General features: G+C 39.1%; 1 pseudogene; it reads left to right on the top strand.

Annotated features, from left to right (window-relative positions):
- Positions 1-631: 631 nt before the first annotated feature.
- Positions 632-1,926, top strand: LOC148731494 (uncharacterized; annotated as a pseudogene).
- The last annotated feature ends 12,623 nt before the right edge of the window (positions 1,927-14,549 follow it).

Raw genomic sequence — 14,549 nt, 5'->3', positions numbered from 1 at the left:
AAAGCACTCTGTTATGTTTGCTTGACATTTTGCCATGTAAGATTTTCGCGTTGAGCCTTTGACGTCACCTCTTCTGAGTCCTACGGTCAACTTCCGGAACATGGTCAAATAAGGACGGACGAGAAATCGCGAATTTAACGGCCCGAAAAAAGATATTTCTGGTACTCAAGATTGAAATTTGGCAGAGTAGGTGAAGGAGACACATTGGTCACGAAAATGAAAAAAAGTGATATGCGAAAACTTTGATCTCAGGGGCACTTTAAGTCTACGTATAGTAAGTTATAAGCCCCGCTGACATGTATCGTCGGGGCAGTTTCCCACACCACGTGCGTTGTTGGTAGTTTTTTCGGCCTCGAAGAAGCAATAACTTCGAATCATTACCAGGTAGATGATTGTAAATCATTTTAGTTATTATTACATTACAAAGAATCTGGACGCATAGGAGATGTTGGATCAGTCAGCAACCCCAGTAAGTGGACACTATCAAATTCGACCTCTACTTTGAGAGGATGTACTCGATCTTACAACGAGTCTAGCGACCGCGGTAAGACGATCAACATGGTTTGAACGAAATACGCAGGAAGACCACGTATTCCTTCGCCAGTACATTAGTGTTGTTGAAAAATACAGAATGGAAAGATCCGGTAAAGACCGCGAGGCAGCCGGAGATCTCGTGCACGATTGTCAAACAAATGCCAAATATACTATACGCCAAATGACAAAATTTAATGCCAAATATCAAAAGCTATACAAATGCCAAACAGAGAGGAAGCAGTGAACCCGAATACCAGGGAGCAAATCATTATCAAAGGTAATCCTACATTGCCTGTGCAGTTTTTAAATGCATCTATCGAGGAGAAAGATGAAAATCAAATAAAATACCAGTCCACATGTCGAGTAATTGTCAGTAGAGGAATGCAGATCAAAATATGAGTGTCTGAAAATCTAGACGAAACTTTGTCTCCCATTCTCGTTTTAGATGAGATGAGAAAGAGAACCCTCTAGAATTCCTTACAGAATGGTTATCAGGCTTTTTAACAGGAAAAAAACAGAAATTCAGTGAAATTATGCGTTAAGAAATGTGTCCAAAATCATCTATACTGATAGCTATGTTGTATGTTTTTGTTTCTTTGAGCGACGCATAAGGTAAAACTTCCCACTTTTCCCAAAGACGTATTTCATTACGAAAATTCTGTTCATTGTTCAAACCAGGACGCCAAAGCATAAAAAGTCATCTTAGGTTGTTTCGTATGTATGCTGAAGATAATCTAAGAAAATTAAGCTGGCTCCACATGAAAACTTATCGTCTATCAAGCAGATTTATATCATTGAGTGGAGGCGAGGAATGAAATCCTGGCCCTCTAAGTCAGTATTACAATCCAACACCTTTTACATCAGGCACAAATTCGTTTTCACCGTTAGAAAGCAGGTTGTCTCAGTTCGGCAAAACTGTATTTGATGCTGGAGAAGATAGTGATTGCTTTTTTAGGGCTGTGGCAATCATAATAATCATTTTCATGTGCACAGTGGAGGCATTCAGTATTTAGTGCATCGCCCTGAACAATTTATTGAACGTAACACTGTGCATTCTTGGCAAGATTATTTGGAAAGAATGCCATGTCAGAGAACAGGGGCTGATGCAGTTAAAATTCAAGCTGATGCCAGTCGTCTTAATTTATCAATTCATATTGCTGAATCAAATCCAACTTTTTCTCCCGTTACTGTCGTCGAACCAATGAATGCAGATGGCTTAAATATTGCAATGGGCACTTAAATGAAATTCATTATGTTTCCACGTTAGAAAGTAAGAACAACAGCAAATGTGCACAAAATGCAGAGGAAAACAATCCAGTTAATAACAGAAAGAAACATAAAGCTCACAAAAAGGACTACATGAGGGAATACATGAAAAAAAGGAAGAGCTGACGAGAATTTTAGAAAAAGGGAGAATGGTAACTTGCTGCAAAGCAGCTGCATTAATAGCATAACAGCTAGGGACAAGAAAAACCAGGCTGCCACAAAAAGAAAACTGAATCCTGAACATATCAGAGAAACTGAGCGACGCTAAAGCAAAGAACCCAGAACACATATGGGAAATCAACAAACAGACCGTAAAAAAACCAAAGGCAAACAACCCAGAGTGCATGAGAGAAAGTGGCAAACAGTTCATTGAAAAACAAAAAGCTGAGAACCCAGGGCACATAAGGGAAATTGACAAATAGTCTGTGAGAAAACGAAAAAGAGAGGACTCAGAACGCATAAGAGAAATTAACAAACGGACGGTGAGAAAACACAAAGCAGAGAACCCGCAGCATATTAAGGAAACCAATAAATTAAACAGACAGCAAGAAGATGAAAAGCAGAGAGTACAGAGCGCATAAGGGAAATTAACAGACAGGCCACTTGAAAAAAGAAACTTAATAACCCTCAACACATCAAAGAAGTAAATAGAAATTCCAAAAATAAAGGGAAAAACAGTTTCTGAAACACCATTTCACGATGTGCCCAGTGTGTCACAACTGACATGCAAAAGTGATGTGCTGAGACTACAAAAAAACAAATGTAATGCAATTTGTGGGATAAATTCCTTCACAAAAAGCATTGCATATGACCCAGAATATGTTTGCACTTGTGACCAACTTTGGTATAAGTGCTCTGTAGTAAAATTCGATGCAAACATATATACGGTATGTTCACCAGAAGTTGTTGAGTTCCATCTCACTGGTTTTAAAATTTTGATAACAGTGAATGGATTTGCATGACGTATAATTTAAACCTGAAGAAAGGCAAGTTATCCAGCCGCTCTAAAGCCAATAAGAAGGATTTTCCTTACAAGCCTGGTCTATTGAATTTAACATCACTAGAAGAGCGACTTATATCACCTCGTATTCCCTTGATGAGTTCTGCGTCTTTTCTTTATTCATTTTACTTTCCGGGACGAAGAGCCATTTTCAAAGCTGTGAGTTTTTCCTTTTTTCGCAAATGTTCACAATTGAAAATGAAAAGGGTAAAGAAAAAGACTGCAATCGAAATATTCAGAAAACACATGATTTTACTGTTTTATGATCGAAAATAAGTCCATGTGACTCGTCTACGTTATGAACAGAGTCATCAAACCGAAGGGAACGACGTACACGGCAACCTTACCAACGGATCTAAACCAAAGTCGTACATAAATATTTTTGGCTCGGGGGAGGGGGAAGAAAAATGAAGCAAGCCCCTGGGATACACAACTGAAGCCCCCTCTAAAGTTTGGCACTCTCTTTGGGTCTCACCCAGTATACTAATAAAGAAGATAACGAGCTTGCCAAAGGGGCGACGCTTAAAAGCATCATGCTTGAATACTCTGGGAGGAGAGGGGCCATTGCACGCTTCAAAAGCAAAATCGAAAGATAATAACCACACAAGGATCTATTTGATGCAAAAGCACGTCCATGTATTTCGGTGAATAAAACATCATCTCTTACGATCTCATATTTGACCGCAAACAAATATACAAACTTATGTAAGCTCTCACAAAAGGCCAATGTATATATTGTCAGTCATTATTTTAAAGATCGGTGAACTAAGACGCACAGAGTCGATATCAACTAATACTGGACTTAATCATCCCGATTAAACGAATTTCCTCGTAAACTCTGTAGTTAACGCACGACTTTCATCTAAGAATGTATGAAAAAATAATAGATAAAGCGTATAGTCTCCATTTGATCGATATTTTCAAATGCTAAGGTAATATCACTACGAGTCTCGTAATCGATTACAATACTCCTAAACCTCACAGACTGAGATCTGCAGTGCTAGTAAGTCCTGAGCTGTTCATTCAAAAACCATGTCAATTATACCTCGCTTCTTACAGGAGGAGCCTGTTGTTGGTTCAGTTTCATCAAATATAAAACATAACGAAACCACCAGGCCACCTTTTACTTATAAATATACATTACTGATAAGGAGAGAGTAATATGTACACAAGCCAATCAATCAAAAATTATAATTCAGAAGAAGCAGCACTAAATGGTGACCCATAAACGATTTTGCCGTGCACCGTTGGACCGCAAGCAAGGAAAAATCTCTAAACTGTGTCCGATCACAAGAGTTTGCAAATCAAGATACAAGAAGCTCAAATGGTGTGAAATATAACAAAAATATCAAAACGTTCTAGACTCTGACGAAACTTCTCCAGCACAGAGACAGCAACGTTTAAAAGTGAATTAAAGACCTTCACCGTCTATGAATTAGCACAGTTTCTAGACTATCAACACGTCTATCTTTTCTTCTTTTCAAAGCAGCTTAACCCTCAATCCACGACGTACTTCCATTTCTGTCGCAACCGAGGTAAGTTCCTCCTGACCTCTCGTACCCTAACAAGATCTTGACCGTACTTCGAAATAAAAATTACCAGTGCACGATCAAGACAATGCCTGGCCTCTTGGAGTTCGCCCAGGTCATTGTGTACACAACCTAGATTCTAATAAGATGCTGCAACATGAACGTGATCAGGTCCCAGCTTTTTCAGACGAATCTCCAGTACACGCTTTTTGTAGTCTTTTGATCGATCTGTTTCGCCCAGCGCACTGTGTAACCTACCCAGATTATTGTAAGAGACTGAAACTTGAGCATAATCATGTTCCAGGTTTTTTAGTTGAATCTCCAGTGCACGTTTATAGTAGTCTTTTGCTCGATCTGTTTCGCCCAGCGCACTGTGTAACCCACCCAGATTATTTCTAAGAAACTGCAGCGTGAACATGATCAGGTCCCAGCTTTTTCAGTTGAATTTTCAGTGCACGCTTATAGTAGTCTGTTGCTTGATCTGTTTCGCCCAGGTCACTGTGTAAACTACCCAGATTGTTGTAAGAGGCTGTCACATCAACATGATCAGGTCCCACCTTTTTCAGACGAATCTCCAGTGCACGCTTATAAAAGTCTTTTGCTTTATCTGTTCGCCCAGGTCACTTTGTAAACTACCCAGATTGTTGTAAGAGGCTGCAACATCAGCATTAGCAGGTCCCAGCTTTTTCAGACGAATCTCCAGTGCACGCTTATGGAAGACCTTTGCTAGATCTGTTTGGCCAAGCGCTTTGTGTAAACTACCCAGATTTTTGTAAGAGGCAGCAACATCAACATGATTAGGTCCCAGCATATTCAGACGAAATCTCCAGTGCAAGCTTATGGTAGTCTTTTGCTTGATTTGTTTCAACCAGGTCACTGTGTAAACTACCCAGATTGTTGTAAGAGGATGCAACATCAACATGATCAGGTCCCAGCTTTTTCAAAAGAATCTCCAGTGCACGCTTATGGTAGTCTTTTGCATGATCTGTTTCGCTCAGCGCACTGTGTAAACTACCCAGATTGTTGTAAGAGTCTGCAACATGAACATGATCAGGTCCCAGCTTTTTCAGACGAATCTCCAGTGCACGGTTGTAGTAGTCCTTTGCTTGATCTGTTTCATCCAGCTTCTCATGTATAATACCCAATTGGTGGTAACATGCTGCGTTTGTCATGCTGTGTTTGCTAAGTAAGAAGAGCAAATTCTTTATTATTTTTGTGGCATTGTTGTCGTGATAATTCGCTTTAAATGTAATTCCCTCTCTGTGAGAAGACAAATTCTGGCGAGAATATCTGTCTATATACAAAATTCACCCCCGAAACAAGTCGCACGAATTCGGATAGGTTCGGAAAAGAAAGAGCAAAAGCATCGAAAAAGCAGTAGACGAGGGGCTCTGACGAAGGGCTAACGCTCAAAACGTCAGCTTTTTAATTCTTTTCGGTGGCCAATTTACAATTTCAACTTTTAGTCGATGTTACCAAATTAAGTTGATGTTACCAAATTAAGTTGATGTTATCAAGTTAATAGTACCAAATTAAGAAGAAAATGTGACTCACCGGGAAGCGGGAAAGCCGTCTGGGACATTATCTAATCACAGAGATTTTTTTAAAAGATATAATAAAGTTTAGAGACCTGCGTTTTAGCCCAATATGTGGTTTTAACGACGAGCGGTAAAAAATACAGGGTTTCGTCCAAATCCGATCAAGGCAGTCATCACACAATTTTTTGGATTCATCCATAACAGGAGTGATTTCCTATGCGTGCAAGCCAACTTCTTGCTGCCAAGATTTCGCCTTTTAATTATATCACGGGTAATTATTTGTTTGTGGATAAAGTGCAATAATAACATCAGAGGCAAAATCTGCTAAAAGGCTCTATCGGAATCAATATTTATCCGGTCCCTACCTTGTTTCATTGCCAAAAAAAACACCACATGTCTTCCGAACTTCTGTAAGAGCTCAGAGGAAAACCCATTGGGAAAAACAGAAACTTTAGTGAATATAAACAGCGGCCTGTTAAAAGAAAAGAAAATGCTTATTAGTAAATTTCGTCGTCGCATTTGGGAATCAAGTTGGATAAATACTATGTTAAAGTGTACTTACCCTTTCCCCGATCGGAAGCTAATTCCCAAAACTGCGCCCGCGTTACTGATTTAGCGGTTTCAGGAAACCGAACGGAATTTCCTGATTTCTTATTGGCTAGAAAAAAATAATACGAAAAAGAAAAGGCAATAAAAAATTCCTCTCTGCGCAAACTCATGAAAGTCTCTTCCAGTGTTCGTCATTTCTGGCACTGGCCAAAATGATTACGGCTGAACTGGGAACAGTTCAATCTTTGGGTGGGGGAGAGATTAACAAAACCTTTAAAATCAGTTGAGGTGGATGGCCAAACATTGATGCTGTTATTTAGTATCGCTAAGTAGTTTCAAAAGTTGTATGTCATTCTGACGGCATCATTGGCAATGCACAGAAGAAGATCTAATAATTATAAAATATCAGAGTATTTCTAAAAACCTATTCAATCCTTCGTACTTCAGTCTCTACTTAGTCAAATCGATTTAAGGCTCAGAATGTTTTAAAATATTTTAGCGACCGGCTTAAGACGCGTCCAGAAATATAGTTTCCTATGAAAGGACCTTCTGAGAGATCAAGCCTGCAATAACAGAAACTGTTAAGCTGTTTACTTTCTGTCGACTGTTTTATTTCAAAGTTTTTCATATATGCTGTCATTTTTCATTTCATCAAACAGAAAAATTTTCTAGACGTGGTCATAAATTTACATATCACTAATGAATTCACGAACATGTTCATGCACTTACTGCAAGTGAAAATTTCTCGCAGTCGAGACTTCTAGCCTTATAAACGATATTCTCTTTCAACCGGAAAAAAGGTATCTACGAATGCCATTGGTTATTTTTGATATGGAAATAGGAACTTAGAAACTTAAAACTTTTCTTTGATTAAGAAGATTCAATCACTGAAAACAAACACATTATCAAGAGTGTACGTTATATCATTATCTTAAATATTTAATATACCTGGCTTAACTATTTCTAAAATTATAAACGAAGCCTGCAAAAGATTACTTTTAAAAATACACTAGGAAATAGCTTGCCTAGACACTATTAACAAATTTCTCTCTAATTGAATTGTGAACAATTTTGAATTCTTTTATTGATAGTCAAGCGAGAAAAATGCGTTTCACAAACTTGCCTAAGACAAATGGGCTTCTCGACTCGTTAGCTGTCAAAATATCAGTACTGTCACAATTAAAATCCTGTAATAATTAGATGACATGGATATTTGAAATTAAAAATGACTGATTACCACGAGTTTTATCGTATTTCATTTAAGATTCTAGACTCTTAAGAACAAGTTAGTGGGTTGGAAACATTGCAATTTAAGATCTCAACCCTAAGATGGACAGAAAATTCAATTCTAGCCAGCGATCAATTCAGGATCCCTGACAATCGAATGATGTTTCATTTGCTGATCTTCTATTTCGTTTTATTCTCAGTTTCGGGGTACTATTAACTTCTGTACCATTGAATGAATTTTCAGTTTATCCCAGATTTTTGCCATACATCTAACTCAGGAAATATTTAAAACCGACACTCAGTCATGGTTTTAGAGCGTTTTCACCTTTTTGAATTACTGTTTGGTAGTGAAAACCGCATAACAATAGACGAAACAGTTTACATTGCAAAAACTAGGACAAACATTTTTAACAATATTGTTTATTTTTGATCTCCGATACCAGGGGAGTGAATCAGCGACGCTTCAGAGTGCTGGACATGGATGCAAAAGGCAATCTATATCTTTGCAAGACGGCGCTACTGTGCAAGAGCGAGATAATCAAACGATTGAGAAATGGGTCGTACAGTTTAGCAGAACACTATGGCGTCTCTTTGCGGACAAAAATAAGTCTAAAAAAAAGAATTGACTTACTTGGGAAAATAGACAGTGAAATTAAAAATGTGTGGTCAAATAAATAAAACTTTACTTCAAATAAAAAAAACTGGTCCACGACATTAAAAAATGTTATTTTAGGTTTAAAAATTGACGAGAATATATGCCCAACGAAAAAGTGCAGTGGAGTGGAAAAACTAACCTGGAAAAAGAAACTAGTGACGGGAGGCGGAAACTCATTGACTCTTTAACCGGATGTAACAGGGTATATCCTTATTCGGTATCACAGGAAGTGGTGCTATGAGCATACGGGAATGTGAGAATTTCTTCGCGCGGGAAATTCCCTTGTGAGGATTTCCAGAAGCTTAGTTTAGCTTAAAGGCTGATAGTTTCGAAAAAAAGTGTTTGGGGCTGCGTCGGTGGGGGTAACGAGATAATTTGGATATATCAACAAAGTTGAAATGGTAAATTGGCCACCGTAACGACTATAAAAGCTGACGTTTCGAGCGTTAGCCCTTCGTCGGAGCGAAGGGCTAACGCTCCGACGAAGGGCTAACGCCCGAAACGTCAGCTTTTGAAATGTTACGGTGGCCAATTTACCGTTTCAACTTTGTTGATATATCCAAATTGTTAGTTTAGTTTAGTTTAGTTTTAGTTTAGTTTAATTAATTCGCCACGGGAATGGGAGGAGAAAGGAACAGAACTTTCGTTCCAATTGACACCCAACCCCTTTTTTACCTACCCATCCCACCCCGAGGAGGACATCCATCACACAGTGATCTCGTGTGTGTGAAATTAACGTCTCCTACCCCAACCCTGCAGAAGACGGGACCTCCATTTATTCGTCCCTATCCGAGAAGACTAGAATATCTAAACCATTTCTTGATGTTGTAGAAAGGCAGCATATTCTTCTCAATTATTTTAAGACCTTGAGTGTTGGTCCGGCCGGGGCTTGAACCCTCGACCTCCCGCACAACAGTCCAGCACTCTATCCATTGAGCCAACCCGGAGGCGGGAAGCTGCAAACATGGCAGGTAATAACGTGCAGTCTGCTAGCTCTGTTCTCGAAATTGTCAACGCGGTGATCAGCAACTTGAGCAACTTGCCGCGACAAGAAAATGGACTTCAAATAGCAACTTCAAATAGCAACTTCAAATGCTGACACTGGAAACGAGGTGTCAGTGACTTCTGAACTAAACCGGGCATTCCGAATGCATCGTAGACAAGCGCGACCGTGCAAGCCATTTTGCCGTCAACAGTGGCATCTATAAGGGCTGCTGCGAATAATTTTTCAGCAAATTCAAATTACGGAAGGAGCGAGGAAAGACGAGGAAAATCATGGTCACACATGAATGATAATGGCGGGCTATCGATGTTGTCTGATATTCTTGGCTTGGCTACTTATCACAATTGTCCTACACTCTCTAAAACCTAACCGTGGTTTCGGTAAGACGTCCTGCAGTATCGCTGTGTCGACGGGTTTGGATATTAAGCAGTATCCAACGCGAAAATCTAGTCAGACTCGGAGATTCCGACATGAAGCACTTGTTCCGCCATCTTTGAAATGTATGGCCGCACTGAAATTAGCAAATATCACTATCAGTGCAACTTACCGTCATGGTTGCGTTAGCAGGAGATATACAGGAGAATCCAGGGCCGGTGACGGATGCTTGTGATGTTTGCACTAAAAGATGCCGAAAGAATCAGATGGCGAAAAATGCGATTCATGCGACAAGTGGTTTCATGTTAAGTGTATCAGTATGAAGAGAACGGAATATGATGAACTTTGCGAACCTTCTGTGGCTTGGGAATGCATAACTTGTTTATCACCTGGCTTTGATACACCTGTCCGCAAGTCACATGAGACAATTAACACAGGTGTAAAAGAAGGAAAGCCCAGTGGAAGGATAAATAAAGATCTTCATGCAAATCTTAAGAAGAGAGGAATGAAATTTGCTCATATAAACATTGCAAACTTGCCGGGACACTGTGCCGACGCCGAAGTACTAGTGGAGAAAGTAGCATTTGATGTGTTTGCGGTGACAGAATCGCGTGTGGATTGTACATTGCTCGATAGTAAGATATGTCCCTCGAGTTATACTTGCTACAGAAAAGATAGAAGTCGAAATAGTGGTGCTCTCGCCGTTTTTGTAAGGAGCAAATGGCCAAGCAAGCGGAGAAGTGACTTAGAATCTGACTTTTTAGAGATGGTATGCGTAGAAATATGTCCAGAAAAAGCTAAGAACACGATATTTGCTGTGATGCATAAACCACCGAGTATGAATCAAGAGAGATTTATCTTAGGCCTGGAACAAGTAGTAAAGAAAGCCGGATTTTGCAAAGCTCACGTGGAAATCCGCGACGTAAGATCTTTTAAACACTACAATAAAAATCATTTCCGGAGAGACATTGCTAGCGTTCCCTGAAGTGTTATAGCGTCTTTTCACGATATTAATGATGCTGTAGTCACCTGGAATAATCTTTTTGTTGATGTTGCAAACCAGCATGCTCCTTTAAAGAGAATTAGAACAAAACATGCGTCTAAACCTTGGATCACTAATGATCTTAAAGAACTGATGGCTGAAAGGGACCATGCATTAAGAGTTGCGAAGAGATATGGCAATCAGGAACAGTGGAATGAGTATCGTAGATTGAAAAACTTTACGAACAGAAAGGTAAAATCAGCGGAGGCATTGCACTACAAAAATCTAATTGAGTCAGCTGAGAATCCTAAGGACATGTGGCGCTCGCTTAGCTCCGTGATTGGTTCCAATAACCAGTGGGGCTCTCCTTTTCAAGTACATGACGGGAAACATTTCGTATCGGAGCCAAAAAGCGTAGCAAAAAGATTTAACAAGTTTTTCGCTGCCATTGGCAGCAAAGTTGCTGGTCGATGGCGCCCTAGCCTGTGACTAAGGTCGCATGGAAGAAATATGAAACAATGAAAGAAGCAAACAAGCAGAGTGATATCAAATCCATCTTGGACTTTCAACGGGTTGAACAGAACACTGTTTAAAGCATTTTGCATTCTTTGAAAGTTAATAAGGCAGTTGGACTTCAAAGAACTCCAGCAAGGCTGCTAAAAGATGCTGAGGCGGAGCTTGTTCCGTCAATCACCTATCTTGTGAACAGATCAATTAGCGATGGTATTGTCCCTGATCTGTGGAAAGTTGCACGTGTTACTCCTTTATACAAGTCTGATGATAAACTGCAAGTAGAGAACTATCGACCTATCCCTGTATTGCCAGTATTGGGTAGAGTCGTAGAAAGAGTGGTGCATTCCCAGTTGAATGCCCATCTACATCAGCTAGATTTTCTGTATCAACATCAGTATGGCTTTAGGCGCGGGCATAGCACTGAACAAGCTATCTCACAATTGAACAACTGGGTTCTTCAATCTATAGACAAAGGTAAAGTAACTGGTCTACTGTTTGTCGATATTTCCAAGGTGTTTGACTCTCTGAGCCACGCAGTGCTACTATGCAAGCTCGAGCATTTAGGACTGTCTGAAAGATCTTTAAGATGGTTCAGATCATATCTTGCTCCTAGACAACAAAGTGTTTTGATAAACGGACAATTATCAGAGCCACATACCATTACACCTGGCGTACCACAAGGCAGCATTTTGGGTCCCTTGCTATTTAATGTGTACATTAATAGCTTGCCAAATGCTGTTAAAGAGACCCGGATGATTTTGTATGCAGATGATGCTGTTCTATTTTGTGACGCAGCAACACGACAAGAACTTCAAATTGCTCTGGAACGTGAATTCACTGAAATCAGTAACTGGTACACTGATAACAGGTTGACTATAAATATCAAGAAGACCAAATTTATGCTGGCAGGCACTAAAAGGATGCTATCCTTATTTGAAGACTTTGAGTTGCAACCGGATGGTACACATATCGATCGCGTGCAGTCATTCAAATATCTGGGAGTGATAACGGATGCAAAATGGAGCTGGAAGCCACATATCAGCAATTTGCTAAAGAGATTAGGTCATCGTCATTCTTTGTTTAATCGCATATTTCATATGTTAGACAATAGAACTCGCATAGCCTTCTACAATGGGCTAGTGCTGCCACACCTAGACTATGTCGACACAATGTGGGGAGATCAACCCGGTCTAAGATTAGAAATGGAAAAATTGCAAAGTTTTTAAGAACAAATTTGCGAGGAAAAGTAAATTAGGCAAGATGTCTTCTTCAGAAGCTCTGAAGTGTCTGAATTGGCTCCCTCTGGCTGGAAGACGTCTATTTCATCGTTGTACCACCGTAGAAATGCAATCAAAGGAGACATTCCGCAACATTTTGAAAGTTTTAAATCGACATTGAGAAGTTCGCATGCCTACAACACTAGAGATGGCTATTTACCTAGACTGCCTAAACCTAGAACGGAATGCGGAAAGAGGGTGTCCTACTTCCGTTTTATAAATGACTAGATGTCCCTCCCGGTATTTTTTAGAAGGCCAATGCCATGCACAATTTTTAAGGAAAACCTTACAAGATTCTTAATAGATAAATACTTTAAATGATGGATAAAACTTTAGATATACACCGTTTTAGATCTGTTACAATTGTACTTCTTATTTTAGCTTTTAATATCTTTTATTTTTCACGGAGGACCTCCTTGAAAACCACGTATTTACGTGACAGGCGCTTCCTCCTTAAAAAAAATTGTTTATCATTATTATTATTATTATTACACAATGGCCGTTTTCAGCCCTGCCGCGCCCAGAGACACCAAAGATCAACACGGGATGCGCCCGAACCAAGTGTGTTTTACAAAGACGTCTGTCTTCTCGGTTGTCCTGAATGGGAGAAGGTTCCGCGTGGGGAGGTAAAGGCGGATTTGATCCGCAAAAACCTGTACATAGATTCGTGGCCAGTTGTTAAAGATTGGAGTGCAGCAACTTTGAAGAAGGAAATAAGAAGAGATTAAAAAAGATTGTTTATTTCCTGCCTCTTGTAATCCTTTTAATTGGTTTTAACTGGTTAATTGGTTTTTATTCGATTTAAAAAAAAATAATACAGAATTCCTGAGCGATCTAACAGCAAGCGATTCCTGATAATTCCATGCCGGAAAACGAAATGATGATACTAAAATGCCAACTGATTACAAACACACTACTCACTTCTGTGGCGCAATCCAATCAAAACTCCAGTACCAAGAAACAGGTTAGCAAAACTCTCTCAGGACACTTCAAGTAGCGAGGTAGAAAAAGGACTGATCGCTCTCGAGCGCGTGTTACGGCAAAAATGTCACATTAACTCAAAGGTGAGCCTTAAGCGACTACGCAATGGGCTGTAAGTCAGGTGGTCAATTACTAATTAAATGTCAACAAGCGGATTAATAAATTAAAATATTATTGATTTTTGATCAACGAAACAAGTAGCTATTACTAATATTGCGTCGGAGAAGTGACAGTAAGTGATTTATTTTCTACATTTTTCCTTTCTACGGAATTCAGTGACTCAAGTTTTTAAGCGAGAGAAATATAGTCGTTTAAACGTCGTTTTGAAATATGGAACGGAGCCCCATACTTCAAAATGACATTCTAAGAAATCGCAATTTTAAGGGCTGCGAAAAATATCATGATTCACTCTAACCAATAATTTTGATCAATTGGTAGCCTCTGACATCCTCATTAAGAGTGAAGGTTAATTTAGGGATTGGAATAATGTAACAAGGAACTATAGTCAATATTGATATTTAACAACAAATTAAGGTACCAGACTGAGTCAAATTTTAAAATGAGCTGAACACAGCTATCCAAAATTTAGTTTTGAATTGCCATGTTGCATTGGCTTAAAAGTCAATGAAAATTTTATGTTTTTGGAGAGAAATTAGATTAAGTATTTTCCAATTAACAATCTACTAAGAATACAATTCCTATTAAAACACCATAGAAGATCTTGTTTCAGGTACAGTGTTAACAATGTACACGAAAGGCATGGAATCACACAAACAGAATTAGTATTAGAATTGATCAGAAGTCTCATCATATGAAACTGAACCTAAAAAATTGCCTTCACCTTCATTTTCTGACAATTTTATGCGTGCTTGGAGAACACCTAAATTCTGACATCTTATAACAAAGAAGCTAAGTGTACTAATTTTTACTCATTCCTAAAAAAGGTAACTCGTTAAAATGTTGTTTCCTCATGTGAGTTTTTTAGTCTACTGCATGAAGAAATATATTATGACCGGACAACCGTTTCTTTTTTAGAGAGCAAGGTTTAATTTATTTCGCGTCCTAACGGCCTTTTTAAAATTCAAATCGCACACGCTATGAATAATAATTTTTTGGGCAA

Source organism: Stylophora pistillata, chromosome 5 (genome assembly GCF_964205215.1).
Source record: "Stylophora pistillata chromosome 5, jaStyPist1.2, whole genome shotgun sequence".
Lineage (NCBI taxonomy): Eukaryota > Metazoa > Cnidaria > Anthozoa > Scleractinia > Pocilloporidae > Stylophora > Stylophora pistillata.
This window is presented reverse-complemented; position numbering and strand designations above follow the sequence as displayed.